Source organism: Balearica regulorum, chromosome 2 (assembly GCF_011004875.1).
Source record: "Balearica regulorum gibbericeps isolate bBalReg1 chromosome 2, bBalReg1.pri, whole genome shotgun sequence".
NCBI lineage: Eukaryota > Metazoa > Chordata > Aves > Gruiformes > Gruidae > Balearica > Balearica regulorum.
In genome coordinates this window covers 90,515,519-90,528,338 of record NC_046185.1, presented here as the reverse complement: position 1 = coordinate 90,528,338, position 12,820 = coordinate 90,515,519, and the positions used below count along the sequence as shown (strand labels likewise).

The 12,820-nt window shown below is 41.7% G+C and overlaps 1 long non-coding RNA gene across 1 annotated transcript in view; it reads left to right on the top strand.

Annotated features, from left to right (window-relative positions):
• The first annotated feature begins 1,533 nt into the window (after positions 1 to 1,533).
• Positions 1,534 to 12,820, top strand: part of LOC142600436 (uncharacterized) — a 59,046-nt gene continuing 47,759 nt past the window's right edge. The window contains exons 1-2 of the long non-coding RNA XR_012833909.1: positions 1,534 to 1,598; positions 2,725 to 2,953. This is a non-coding gene — a long non-coding RNA (uncharacterized LOC142600436). The remainder of the gene's footprint in view (positions 1,599 to 2,724; positions 2,954 to 12,820) is intronic.

Sequence of the window (12,820 nt, the reverse complement as noted above, 5' to 3'; positions counted from 1 at the left end):
ATTTCTAGCAAATAGTAATCTTCCACTTTTACACATTTCCCAAGTTTGTAAGAATTCAAATGTCAGCTAATCTGAGGAGACACTAAATGTTTTTCCATTTGATAGTTGGTATTATATGAAAGGAATGTGGGACTTCTGAATTAAAGGGGAAAAAATCCGTTCTAGTTCATGCAGGCTTTTTTTCATCATTGTGAGTGTGAAGTAGAGAGAAGAGACTGTTAGCTTTTACATTTGATGTTGATGTAGTCACACCAGCATTACTTACTTGCAGACTAGAGAGAACCACAAACCTTTTAAAAATCAAAACTTTAATTTAAGTCTTAGCTAAATGAAAATTTTCATGCGTGCTTTTGAAGAATAAAAGGCAAGCTCTGAAGTCTTTTTCTCTCTGTAGCACAACTATCAGTTCTTGCTGTCCAAAGTATTCTCTATCAGCACTTCAGTTAAGCCTCTGTGCTTCTGCTGGCACTAACATTTTTCTTTAGATTTCCCAGCATTTGCGCAGCACTGATTCACCTCTCCTGGTGATAACAACAGTCAGAGGGGCTAACAGGGACTAGCTGCTGGCATTTTAATCTTGCTCAGAGCAGGCAAGAGTGAAAATCCCATCACTGCCCAGCCCGTGCTTATGCTCCCTGTGGTGAAGCCGTGCTGTTGGTGGTAGCACCACGGAAGTTTTGGGAAAGTGCTCGTGTTGTGAAAGCCTGTTGGCCCTGTGACAAAGGGAGACACCTTCATTTGACAGGTAAAAATGCTTACATGAGAACACAGGTGTATATGAGGGAATAAGCAGACCCTGAAGTAGCCTGAACAGGGACAAAGGAGAGTTTCCTACTTATTCCAGCAAAGAATGTATCTGAAAAGTCTCAACTTTGATATTTGTTTTGAGAGTTGAATAGATATTTAAATGAGATAATTTGGCCCTGTGGATTTACTGGAGCATAAGATAACTATTTGTCACCTTTCTTATTCAAAAAAATACAATTTCCATGGAGATAAAAAGAAAAAAATACCACTTCAGAAGTCTTGCATGAGGATACTTTGCTGAGATTAGTGAAGACTAAAGCACACAATGTGATAAGAATAGAATTGCTGGAGTCTGCTCTCTTCTCTGTGGGGGCCTATTCTCTTCTTTCCCTCAATATGCATACCCCCCATAAATGTTAATGGGAGCTATTCACAGACAAGAAGAGGCCCAGAGACTCCAACATATGCAACTCCCGTTCACCATAATAAGCAGGGAGGTTTGATTCTCTCGGTGCAAGCCTCAGGGCTCTCTGAGAACTTGTGCAAATAAGCTGTGGGTATGAACACCCAAATAAGTTTTTACAGAGGAAGTGAAGCTGTGATTTTGCAGCGTTTCAGCAGCTCCATGGTGACATTTTTGCATGCATATTCTTACCCCACGGTAATTGTAATCTAATCTGAAGTATTTCATCCTTCTATGAAACAAGGGAAAGTATAAGCCACAATGAATTAGTCATAGGTTTAAGAATGTGGAGAAGGGAGGGTGATGTACCGCAAACTCATACCTGAGCTTACCCTGCAAAAAGCTCTTTGGGTGTCCATGGACTGAGAAGAGGCCTGGGCAGACTTTGGTAAGCCACTGAGATGGAAGGAAGGTCTTGGTGAGGGGGATGATTAGATGATGGGGAGGTCCATTTTTTTGGAGTGTGAAGTTTCAGCAGCTCATAGATATCAAAAAGATATCAGTTACAGACTGATTAGTGTGCTGGCAGCATGAAGCGTGACGGTAACTGATGTGGGTGTTCCAATTGTAGACTCTTGCAGAACTGAGTTTTTCAATTCATCTTTCCATGAGAGGTGAGTCCAGAGGGACATGGACGCTGCCTGGAAAGGATGCTGACTGACAGAAGCCATGGCGAGCGTGGGACCCTGGGCTGCGGCACGTGGCGTGTCCCTTTGGCTGCCCCTGTGTACCAACACACTTAAACTGTTGTGGGAAATTAATAGGAGTCAAGCGCAGGGATCAGGTGAGGTGAGATCCCTCTGCCTGCGTGTGCAGAGCGCTCTGACACTGGATTTGTGGGAGAAGCACGACACATTAAGCATGGCTCTTGTTAGGAGAGAAGAAGTCACAGTAGCTACAGCAGCAATTTGAGCAGCAGGAGACTGGGGTGTACTCCTAGCTCTGCCAAGGTTTTGCTCCATTACCTCAGGCAAGTTGCTGAAAACTGTCATCGATTTTGGGTCCCTGGATCTTTGGATGCCTAGCTCAAATAATCTGGGGTCTGACTTTCAGAGGTGCTTAGCTACTGCAGTTTTTATTGACCGTGACTGATACCTAGGGCTCTGCACATCTGGCGTATAAGCCTTGGCTGGCTCACCTGAGGTATTCTGAGTCCTCTTTAAAAATTTTGTCATGATCTTACAGTGCCTAAGCTCGCAATACAAAATCAATTGTAATGATGATATCTACCAAATACAGATGTCCCAATATGAAACATAAATAAGTATCCTATAAGTGTAAAGTATTAATTTCTTGTTTACAGTCTTCAGGTAATTTTTGCCACAAGAAAGACAGTCTACTTAAAAACAGAATTTCATTTGGTGAAGTGTCTTGATGATGTCCTGTTACAGTTATTAATAACATTGCAAATGGCACTGGGGGTAGAAAAGGATAGGAAGCCAAATGTCATTAATAATAGCTGCAATATTCTTAGTGTTAACAAATTATCAGCTGTATAAATTTTTAATTAATAGGAGTATGAACAGCAATTTGACTGTCAACAGGCATCAGTATTGATGTGTTCGAGTGAAGCATGGCAAGGCAAAGATCAAGGGGGGGAAGATAACTGAAACCACGCAGCTGTGAATGACAAGTCAGTGTTTTCTGAACAAACTTCTGAGCATCACAACTGCGGGTGCAGCCCTCTATCGTGAGAAGAAAAATGAATCTCGGTGAGGACAAGAGAACCTTGTCATAGTGAAGGTGAATTCATTTTGTTTGGGATTTTCCTGTATTCTAGCTGAACTGGCTGTTAATTGCAACAGCAAAAAATGCATTTAAGAAGTTGGATCGGAATATGGAGAAAGAGTAGCAGATTGGGTAACTTAAACTGGAGAGAGCTAGTGGACTTTTGTTAGTAAAAGGCACAGGATTCCGAACAAGCGGGTAGGATACTTTAAATTTGTGCTTCTTTCTGGTCCTTTCACTTAATTTTAGGAGTTTCTAACGAGGTGCTTGGAAAAAAACCCCCAAGCCTGTTGATTAGGTCAAAGCCTGGCATAATGAATCAGAGCCTGGAACAATACTATTTGGTTTAAATGAAATCAGAATATTTTAAACTTATAAAAATTTCAATAACAGCTTTAAACCTCCCTTTCCCACCTGACTTGTCAATTTCAAAGTTTTCTTTTTCTGTAACTTTCAAAGTAGCTTTGATTTTAAAGCTTAGATCTTTTATCTGAATTGTAGTGTGCAGCATTTTCCCCCCCTTTTTTGTATTCTTATGGTGTGAATCCACAGAAACAACTTTTGTCTTTGGGCATCCTAAGGAAAAAGTGGGGTTTTTTTCTTTCTTTTTTTTTAATTTTCTTTTTTTTTTAAGAAAATTATTCAGACATAGGAATAGGGAGGACAAAACAATATATGTATCTAAAACCACTGCTTCCTCCATTGTTTTCAGACTGGAAATTTTGGAAGGCATTTTTGGGTTTTTTTCTGCAATGTATTTTTGCCTTTATTAGTAGTAGCTATTTATGAATCTATGAAAGATTCAATATCTAAGTGTCTGAACAATATAAATGCACCAATTATAGATAAAGAATATTAATGCTAGAGTAACTCTTTCTGGCTTAGTAGATTATACCAGTTTTTGTGTTATATCATTAATAATCTAAAGAGTAAAGCTTTTTTTTTTTCAGTTTTCATTTGAGGAGATCAAAATTCTTTAAAGACATTAGCTAATTCTCCTACTAATCCTGGGAGATTGGACAGTGTTATGATAATCCTTTCACAGATGAATAAATGGAGATAAGAGGGAGGCTAAGTGACTTTTCAAAGTCACAGATATAATCAGTGGCAGAGTTGGATATATAACCTTGGGATTCTGATTCCTGTTTTTCTCTTACAGACAATAAATGTATATATACTTTTTTCTTTCTGCATTGCTAACAATACACAGTGAAAAACTATTACCATCGGTTATGTTTATAATAATAATGATTTTATTTATCTAGTGCCTCCCTGCCAAGACAGTCAGGGTGCTGCTCCAAAGACAATTAAAATGCAATTACTGTAATAAATAAACAACAATAATTAAACCATCATAAAATAAACAATATCAAAAGCAATCAAAAACACTAAGTAGCCAAAGTTAGTGCAATTAATAATGGATCTGAGTGACTCATTTGAAACAAATTGCATATTTGGTGATTGTTTTTGTTTTGTGAAAAGATTTTTTAATTGCAAGATTATTATTTTTCAGCTGCATTTTTATATCCAACCTTTCAGTGGAAGTTGTGGGGGTTTTGGGGTTTTTTTTTTTGTTTTGTTTTGTTTTTTTTTTTAACATACAGCTGTTTGTAGTTTTAGGATGGTGCTAAATGATGACTGGTCAATAAATTACATGAACTGCATGAATCACATCAACTAAATAACTATTGCAATTCACTGAATGGATTAGCTGTACATAAATGTCTGAACTTCAAGCTGGTCAGTAGGAATGACAAAGCACGGAGGTACGGGTGAAATTTAGACCACTTTGACGTGGCCTATTCTCCCTGACCTACATTCAAAGTGCATTTAAATTGAAAGGCTAGTTGCTTGTTTTTCATATTGACTTCAGTATAGTTTATCTTATATTCTACCACTCTATCTGCAGTGGCTTTTAGTGTATGTGTGTTTGATGGCATTACTCAATTTTAGGGTTGACCAACCCTTTCCCTAGTCTGTCACTTAGCTGCAGTCACTGAGCATTGCAATGATTTCTATTTATTGGCTTTTAGCAAGAGGCCAAATTGTTGTACCATTGAGATGGCTCATCTGGTTTGGAGAAAGGAACTTGCTAGAAACATTTTGTTTAGACCATGCTAAAGCAGTTTTAGAGGGTTCAAAGACTTCAAGCTTTGAAACTCACTGGGGATATAGCCTTTGTGTCAGGCATGACATCTACCGCCTTTTTGGCAGAACATTGAAATCTGTCTGTGTTACAAAGCTACGAAAACTGTAGTTTGTGTAAACTAGTCTGAGAGCTGGTGGTGGGGAGGGGGGCAAGAAGCAAATGTGAGCCTAGGCTGGGGCTCAAAAACTGGGACTGGGGCTGGTGAAGAAGACCTGAGCATAGAGGAGGCAGACAAAGCTGCATGGGTTGGGAGGGAAGGATGCAAATCTGGTGGAGCTGAGAGAAGAAGGTGAGGCAGAAGGGACGACAGATGTGACTGGGAGAGTGAAGGAAACAGGTGAGTCATGAGACCAAGGCAAGGAGGATGGAGGTGGGAGGCCTCGTGGAGAGCACATATGGTGCTTGGTGACAGAGGCCAGGGAATAGTCTGGGAATGGGGAGGCTGGGTACAGCACAGGAAGAGCAACAAGGCGCTGGGTCTGGAAATCAGAGGGGACATGAGGTTGCACATCCAGTGAGATGAAGACTTAGTGGGCAAGAAGGTTGAGAGGGGAGTGAGAACCCTGTTGGGTACGTGACTGGCTGAGGAGCACAGGGCAAGGAAGAGGCAAGATCAGGCTTCTGTTGATTGGTTTAATGAGAAAAGAAACCAAGCTTATGAGTAGTAGTAGATGTGGCTAAGCTGCGCTGGCACACTCCCTTCCTGAGCTGGAGAGCTTATGAACAGATCTGAGCAGATAACTTGAGCCCAAGATCCCTGAATATCCCTGCTCTGCTCTGGCAGATGGTTATGTGCCCAAATGGGGTGTTGCATCCCCCTTCAGCATCTGTCCATGAGGAGGACAGCAATCTATTAATGCAAACAGCCGCTCCATTAGCTCAGTGGCAAAATCTGTGTGTTGGCAGTAAAGCTTTGAACTCTGCTGCTGACCTGCATGTGTTTTAGGAAGATGCCAAATTATGAAATTTGTATCTGTGTATGTTTTGTTGTCTTTTGTTTATTTATTTTTAGACAAATTTGGGAGAATGCATACGCAAAATGATACTAAATGGGTTTTTTAATTGAACCCATGAAGAATAGCACTCAAACATTAGGAAACGCCAGCATTTAAACCTTTTATATGTGGGATAAGCATTTGCATCATTTTTACGTTTATCAAATGAACATGGTGATATCATGTAAGTTTAGGTCTCCTTTGCACCACTCACCATAAAGTCCTGCTCCTAATTCATCCTAGTACCTTCTTTCATTTCTATATCCACTTGCATCCTGCACCAACTGTGTGTCAGATTTTTCTCCTGTCTCCTCCTTCTCCCCCATCTTCCAATGGGACAGCTATATCCCCCATGCTGCTTGGATGCCAGCAGAAGGGGCACCAACAGCACGGGAAAGACAATCCTTTGCATTTTTAGTACTCATGTCTGAATCAAAGCAGTCATTACAGCGGAAAACCATACCTATAACCCTTGGCTTGAACACACTCCCTTGTTCTCTACTTAGTAGTACAGGCACTGCTTCCTCAGCACATGAGCTGTGAAAATCTCCAGCATATCCTGCAAAGGCTCTTTGGGGAATTCAGCTGCTAAAATCAAAGCAGCCTATCGTAGATATGCACAAACAGCAATTATTCAAAGGCTTTTAACTTGGCTACGTTTGGACTAATTTTCATATAGGGCAAAAGGCAGAACCCTGATTCATTCCTTTCTCTCCCCAGACAAATTTCAAGTCTTTGCCTAATGCTCAGTTGCAGGAGAGCATTCCAAAGAAAGAATTGTCATGAAGAGGATAATGTATTTTCTCATTAGCCTTTTTCTTGGAAATGACTGAAAAGCATTGGCTGAAATTTTCCAGGAAAAGATATAAATAACTGCACAGATAATGGGCAAGTAAAATTTCTGCCAAACAAGTTAAATTGGGTAAAGTTAGGAAGCAGCTGAACAGAGGGGCTTATAGGAGGATGTGCAACTAGGCAATATTAATGAGTATAATAAATGGTACCAGCTTGATCACCTGTTAGAGAAGTGCAGACATATCTCTATGGATCAGTGGAGCACAATGCAGGGATTTCCAAGCTGGCTCTGGACCAAGCTGGTAATTTCACCTAGCGCTGTGAGGATGAATCACTTCTGGTCCTGAAAGCTGGTTAGCTGTGTCTCCACAGTACTGCACATCGTGGTCAAGCACATTAGCCTGGGCTCAGTGCTGTATGCACACCGATGGTTTCTGCTACGAGTGGTACTAGCCCGGTTGTCGTGTGATGTAAATGTGCCCTAAGTGATTTGACTAAAGTCAGACGGGACACGTGCTGCAGAGCTGAGAAATGAACCCAGTTCTCCTGAGCTCTAGTTTAGTTCATTAACTGCGGAAGCTAAATCAGCTTCCTCCAGAGCAGGGACTGGAATGACATACTCAACACCATAGTGGATTATCTTTCTTCTTAGTGTCAAATCTGGCCCAGCTGATGTGAACTCTTAACCTCCTTGGTATATATATCTGCTCTTCTTCAGTGGGGCATCACAAAAGGGTTGTACCAAGGTGGAGGGAATAAAAGGTACCTCATGCACCTTGAACTGCTTTGACATATCTCCCAGCCCACCCAGAAGCTCTTTCAGGCAGTCCATAGGGAAATGCTAGCAAAGACTTGATGCCAAATGCTGTCTTTGTACTATGTCCTGGGAGGCAAATAAGCCAAGCTCTGCAAGCCCATGCTGTAGGACCCCCAGGCTCTTCCTTTAGTGTTACCTTAATCTAATTTTCCTTTGTATTTAATAAAAATCTATGGGTCTTGGGGTTTTTATTTCCTTTCAAGAAGCAACAGAGAAAAGCTCTCCTATTTGATCCTGCTGATGTTCGCTTCCCGACACCTGCCACCAGCACTGCTTGGACACGTCCCTTTTATTTCCCATTCTCTTTTAAGTGTCTAGGCGACTTTGATATATTTCTGTCTCTGTCTGTAATGGCAACAGGATAGGGTGTTATTCTCAACCTGGGCTTGGCATGATGAGCCTTTTATTTCATTAAAGTCACATTCCTTTTCAGGAACTGTAGCCTGAATTGGAATTATTTTGCTCGGACTAAGAATGAGTGTACCAAGGACAGCAGTATAACGTACAAGCATCTATAAATGCAGCTTTGATTGGATTTTACCCATCCTCTTTAAAATTCATATATGATAATCAAAATGGTGAGTGTGTAGGGAGCATTGCATCCTCTTCAGTTTACTGCCCTCATGTAAAATCTCAAAATAAGGGCTGTAACCAGCAGAATTCCAGCATTTATACTTCATGAGAGGATTGTCCTTGTGTAAATATTGGTTTCTTTAATGCATACACTTCCATCTCTTTTTAAAAACTCCCAACTCAACAGCGTCTGACAGCATTACATGTCTCTTTCTAGAGGCAGCAATGAAAAAGTGCTGATAATTTGAGCCCTGGGAAGAAGTCTGTTCCCCCGTGAATTTCACCACAGTCACACCGCTCTGCCATTGTATTAGCTCTCTGCTGCAGTATGAGAATAGCAGCTCTCTCCACATTATAATAGCACCTCTCTCAGATCACATCTTACTGTCAAATCATCACCCATTCCCAAGTGGCTGGAAATTAATGATGGCTGAACCCGTCAGTGCTAGGCTTACGTTAGTTACACAGTCCAGATCCTGAAAAGCCTTTTTGCAGGGAGTGTCTCTGGATAAACTCCTGCGGGCTTGCTTGGAGAGTCTGAACCGCTCCTTATCCTCTCCCTCCCAGTGTCACTGGCCACCCATGGTTCAAAGCGTTCTTCCAGTTTACCTCAGTCTTTGGAATTAGAGCTAGAGATTAAAAAGTGTATGAGATACCATTGGTGTAGCATCAATCACAAGAGGCAAGATTTTTCTTTCTTGCCCTGGAGACCCTTAAATCCTTTCCCTTCTTTCTCCAGATCTTCTAAAAAATGTAGAAAAGTTTCCTATCCCAGGCAGTGCCTCTGAAAAAGCAATAGAAATAGCTGCCCAGGTATCACTCCTTATACTACTGAGGGATTTTGACGACCAGGAGAGCAACATGTAGATACATCTTTTTTCCCCTCTATTAAGGAATGTGGATGGCTGAGGTCAGACTCCAGGGCCATCTGATACTTAGGAAAAATTGAGGCCGGGCTACAATTTCTGTACCTCACCTCAGTTTAGAATTTTTTGGCAAAATTGATGATGAGGGAAATCTCATGGCTGTTTTTTGTGCAGTCCTACTCATCCTTCCCACAAATAAAACTTTAGCATCCAGACTTCTGTTCCTCTCCTTCAGATAGTTCAGTTTTGGGACATGAACTTTGTTAACATCAGACTGAAAAAGCCCTTTGATTATTGAATAATTTACTGATTTTATTATTTCCACTGAATATTCAGTGAATTATTCCCATTGTCCTCCCATGATTTAATCACATCTTGGTAGAGACTTTTCTATGTATATGGTTTCAGCCTTGTAGGAGTTGCAGCACACTGAACACAGACTAAGGCAAAGAAGTGGTAGTGGGGTATGCCTTTTTTATTTGATGCATTGCACTGCAAAACTACAAATGCAACCTGATCTTTACATGTTTCTGGAATTAAACCCTGAACCATAGCTTTTGCATGGTAATTATATTGCATGCAGGTTTTTGCATAGTTTGTTTGAGACATAAATGTACAGACATACATATAGTGTCATTTTATCGCTTATTTATCTATTTATCCTATGCTGCTGATGAATTATATGATGGCTGAATGCCTTTATTCCAGCTGGGGAAAGATGTAGCATATGGTCAGCTCACAAGGCTCTGGAAATGACTCTTTGGCACCTGTCACAAAGTGATCTCAGATCTGTGTAAATGGTTCCTTCTACTCTGGAGATTAAGTACCAGATGCTGTCCTTTGCAAATAAAAAACAAATAACAACTTAGCTCAACACACTGGCTGATCTGCTGTGAGTGCAAGAGAACTCGAACTCTACCATGCTTCTTTGACAAGCGGAAATCTCATTGTGTGTACTATCCTGAGAGGGGCAAAAGGCCTGAGAAAGTCTTTTCTGGACCAAAGTCCAGTTTTGTCTACATTCAAACAACATCTGAGGCTATACTTAAAGGATTCTTTGCCAAAGGGGGTATCATTCTTGGTTCAAAACAATGGAATTTATTCCTTGTTTTTTTCTGTCTGAAATTATAATAAGGAAAGCAGGCAATTCCATTTATGGAAGTTTTCAGCATCTTAATATATATGTACTCTAAGCCCTGCAAAGCGTATGTCCTGATTCTTATTTTTTCCAATATAAGAAAATGAAGGCTGAAATTCTGAGAGCTTTCACTATGGCTGGTAATAAGCCCAATTATTTGGCTGTCTACAGTAATATTCAGATTTCAGGCACCCGAGTTAATGCATGTTTGGACTGTCATTCTAGTGGGACTTGTACTAAGATGTTCTTATGCTTTGGCTCGTGGACTATATAGTCTTAGAAGGACCATTGTACAGCTGGACTTGGGTCATATGCTGTGGGAATCTGTCCCATACTGACCTGTGTTAGTGGGGAAACTAATGCTTTCTTGGCTGCCTGGTGAACTTGCACCTTGGGCCTTCTGTCATCCTGTCCTTCTACCAAACAGAAACATTCCTCAGTCATTTGTTTCCCTGTCTTGAGCATCAGCAAAAGAGTACCCCAGCCCCGTGGAGAAAACGTAATGGAGGGTTGATGCGTTTACTCAGAGAAACAGGACTGCTGAAAGCAATACTCTCTGGAAGATACTAGCTGAGAACTGTGTGGTTGAGGAAGAAAACATGAGATAAATTAATAACATTTAATAACAGTGTTAATTGGGGAAAAATTTACTGGGAAAAGAAGAGAAGCGATGGGGAAAGGGTGATTGTGAGGAGGATTGTGAATGCAAGGTGGGATGGGAGAAGCAAAGAGTTAAGGCTCAGGACTGGCTCTGGTTCCTGTCGCTGGGTGTTCTCATGAGCTACGCTCTGTCACCACAGTCAGCACGTCTTTCCTTACATTGCCTTACTTTCCCCTCAGTAATGAAGGGACAGAGGCTATTCCTTTTTTTTCCCCGCAGGGTAGTGAAGCAGTTCAGATGGAGGATGTTATGTAAGTGTCATGTATAATCACTAATATATTATTACTAGACAAGGAGACAGGTCAAACCAAAAAAAGCGCTTGTTCTGCTCACTCTCTAGCATCCTTGAAAAATGTCATTCGAGCTACACAGAACTTGGCAGCAGTGCCAGAGAATAACCCACACGCTGGTTCCCACACGGATTGCCCTAGACAGTACGGACAAACGTACCACACAGCAGGAAGGAGCACTTACAATGGGGCGCAATGTTCCCTGCCTCAGGCTACCCGAGGTTTGGAGAGGTCTATGGGCAGGAGCTTTTGGGGGCCGTAAGAGCCCCATTACCAGTCACTGAAGAATTTGCCCTTGGCTGTTTTTGAGCTACTGCCCCACACTGTCCCCCCAAGGTCTGGTTATGGGGCAGGAGGCAGTGGGTCCAGAGCAGCAATGCTGAGGGAGGTCATGCGATACAGCCTCCAGTGAGGCCAAGCCTCCCCAGCTGCCCAGCTGGCTCATACCAGGAGCAATGTGAGCTCCCGGGATCAGGATAGTGAAAGGGGGATTGCTTAGCAGTTTTTCTGTTCATTATTATTACCATCAATATTTTGACTAACTACCGCTTTGCTAAGGTGGTAAAGTGTGATGCTCTGACTTCCCTGCGGCTTATAACAGACTCTCAGCTTTTGTCCACCCAGCACTGTAATGCCCTGTTTTCTACCTCAAATCAGAGGAAGGAGGGGAGGTTTCAAAGGCTGGATGTAAATTGTACCAGCAGTGCAGTATACCTAACCTTTTGCACCGTGGTTTTGTACAATGCTAGGTAATGGTTACTGCTGCAAATGTCAGTGTGTCAATGAAGGGGAAGGAATAATCACAGACCAGCCTTTTAGCGTCAGTCAGTGATTGCTAGCTGGGCTACAGCACTGCAGGTGTAGTTGGGAAGTGGCTCGGTAGGAAACATGTGCCATGCAGCCTTGGATCCCTCTGTGCAAAAAGATGTGTAAATTGGTACCAATGCATCTGTGCACCTTGTCAGTCAAGCAGAGCAAACTGGAGCATGAGGGCATAAAATCTGTGCATTTTATGTTCCAGCAAAACCCAATACAGACTATAATTTTCTCCTTGTCACTGTGCCCTGCAGGCAGCAAACATATTTTGCTCAAGTATCTAGATTTATCTATCTGTCACATTGCTTTCTTGTATACACAGTTCATGAAGGGCATTCCTTTCCATAGTCCCTAGCTACTGGTAGTCCATGGAGGTTGAATAAACTGGGATTTGATAATTAGCTGGCTACATGCTGCAAGGCCTAGCTATTTTCCTTCCCATCTTCAAGAGATGAACATCCTGAGTTCCATCCTCAGAGCTATACCGTGTGCATTGCAATACATGGGGCTCAATACAGCTTTATCTTGCTTGACCTGCCCTCCCCAGCCCATTCCTAAGGCAGATCTGTGAATTGGCTACTCAGTGAATTGGCACTGCCAAGAGAAAAGGTGGGGTTAGAGCAGTACGCTCTAGAGCAAACCTGTCTTCTTGGTATCTATCTATACTGCCTAGGAATAGTTGCATTTTGTTTAGACTTACTTCAGTTTACCTTTGAACCAGGTCATCTTGATACCAGTAGTGGGTTTTGCAGGGTAGCAGAGAACTCGGGTTTGCTCACACC